The sequence below is a fragment of the Oncorhynchus mykiss genome, chromosome 27, assembly GCF_057628025.1.
Source record: "Oncorhynchus mykiss isolate SJ-2025 chromosome 27, ASM5762802v1, whole genome shotgun sequence".
Lineage (NCBI taxonomy): Eukaryota > Metazoa > Chordata > Actinopteri > Salmoniformes > Salmonidae > Oncorhynchus > Oncorhynchus mykiss.
Window position 1 is genome coordinate 42,797,501 of NC_143048.1, and position 2,500 is coordinate 42,800,000.

The 2,500-nt window shown below is 43.8% G+C and overlaps 1 protein-coding gene across 2 annotated transcripts in view; it reads right to left on the reverse strand.

Moving 5' to 3' along the window:
- LOC118944786 (rho guanine nucleotide exchange factor 26) overlaps nt 1–2,500 on the reverse strand; it is a 76,054-nt gene that overhangs the window by 32,318 nt on the left and 41,236 nt on the right. The window lies entirely within an intron of this gene.

The following is a 2,500-nucleotide window of genomic DNA, read 5'->3' on the forward strand; positions in this document are numbered from 1 at the left end:
GAGTTACCATAAAGCCCAGCTATAGAGTTACCATAAAGCCCAGCTATAGGCCACACTGGGGTGAACTGAGTTACCATTAAGCCCAGCTATAGGCCACACTGAGGTGAACTGAGTTACCATAAAGCCCAGCTATAGGCCCCAATGGGGTGAACTGAGTTACCATAAAGCCCAGCTATAGAGTTACCATAAAGCCCAGCTATAGAGTTACCATAAAGCCCAGCTATAGAGTTACCATAAAGCCCAGCTATAGAGTTACCATAAAGCCCAGCTATAGGCCCCACTGGGGTGAACTGAGTTACCATAAAGCCCAGCTATAGAGTTACCATAAAGCCCAGCTATAGAGTTACCATACAGCCCAGCTATAGAGTTACCATACAGCCCAGCTATAGAGTTACCATAAAGCCCAGCTATAGAGTTACCATAAAGCCCAGCTATAGAGTTACCATAAAGCCCAGCTATAGAGTTACCATACAGCCCAGCTATAGAGTTACCATACAGCCCAGCTATAGAGTTACCATAAAGCCCAGCTATAGAGTTACCATAAAGCCCAGCTATAGAGTTACCATAAAGCCCAGCTATAGAGTTACCATAAAGCCCAGCTATAGAGTTACCATAAAGTCCAGCTATAGAGTTACCATAAAGCCCAGCTATAGAGTTACCATAAAGCCCAGCTATAGAGTTACCATACAGCCCAGCTATAGAGTTACCATAAAGCCCAACTTTAGAGTTACCATAAAGCCCAGCTATAGAGTTACCATAAAGCCCAGCTATAGGCCCAATTGCGGTGAACTGAGTTACCATAAAGCCCAGCTATAGAGTTACCATACAGCCCAACTATAGAGTTACCATAAAGCCCAGCTATAGAGTTACCATAAAGCCCAGCTATAGAGTTACCATAAAGCCCAGCTATAGAGTTACCATACAGCCCAACTATAGAGTTACCATAAAGCCCAGCTATAGAGTTACCATAAAGCCCAGCTATAGAGTTACCATAAAGCCCAACTTTAGAGTTACCATAAAGCCCAGCTATAGAGTTACCATACAGCCCAACTATAGAGTTACCATAAAGCCCAGCTATAGAGTTACCATAAAGCCCAGCTATAGAGTTACCATAAAGCCCAGCTATAGAGTTACCATAAAGCCCAACTTTAGAGTTACCATAAAGCCCAGCTATAGAGTTACCATAAAGCCCAGCTATAGAGTTACCATAAAGCCCAGCTATAGAGTTACCATAAAGCCCAGCTATAGAGTTACCATAAAGCCCAGATATATAGTTACCATAAAGCCCAACTATAGAGTTACCATAAAGCCCAGCTATAGAGTTACCATAAAGCCCAGCTATAGAGTTACCATAAAGCCCAGCTATAGAGTTACCATAAAGCCCAGCTATAGAGTTACCATAAAGCCCAGCTATAGGCCCCACTGGGGTGAACTGAGTTACCATAAAGCCCAGCTATAGAGTTACCATAAAGCCCAGCTATAGAGTTACCATAAAGCCCAGCTATAGAGTTACCATAAAGCCCAGCTATAGGCCACACTGGGGTGAACTGAGTTACCATTAAGCCCAGCTATAGGCCACACTGAGGTGAACTGAGTTACCATAAAGCCCAGCTATAGGCCCCAATGGGGTGAACTGAGTTACCATAAAGCCCAGCTATAGAGTTACCATAAAGCCCAGCTATAGAGTTACCATAAAGCCCAGCTATAGAGTTACCATAAAGCCCAGCTATAGAGTTACCATAAAGCCCAGCTATAGAGTTACCATAAAGCCCAGCTATAGAGTTACCATAAAGCCCAGCTATAGGCCACACTGAGGTGAACTGAGTTACCATAAAGCCCAGCTATAGGCCCCACTGGGGTGAACTGAGTTACCATAAAGCCCAGCTATAGAGTTACCATAAAGCCCAGCTATAGAGTTACCATAAAGCCCAGCTATAGAGTTACCATAAAGCCCAGCTATAGAGTTACCATAAAGCCCAGCTATAGAGTTACCATAAAGCCCAGCTATAGAGTTACCATAAAGCCCAGCTATAGAGTTACCATAAAGCCCAGCTATAGGCCACACTGAGGTGAACTGAGTTACCATAAAGCCCAGATATAGGCCCCACTGGGGTGAACTGAGTTACCATAAAGCCCAGCTATAGAGTTACCATAAAGCCCAGCTATAGAGTTACCATAATGCCCAGCTATAGAGTTACCATAAAGCCCAGCTATAGAGTTACCATAAAGCCCAGCTATAGGCCCCACTGAGGTGAACTGAGTTACCATAAAGCCCAGCTATAGGCCCCACTGAGGTGAACTGAGTTACCATAAAGCCCAGCTATAGGCCACACTGAGGTGAACTGAGTTACCATAAAGCCCAGCTATAGAGTTATCATAAAGCCCAACTATAGAGTTACCATAAAGCCCAGCTATAGAGTTATCATAAAGCCCAACTATAGAGTTACCATAAAGCCCAGATATAGAGTTACCATGAAGCCCAGATATAGAGTTACCATAA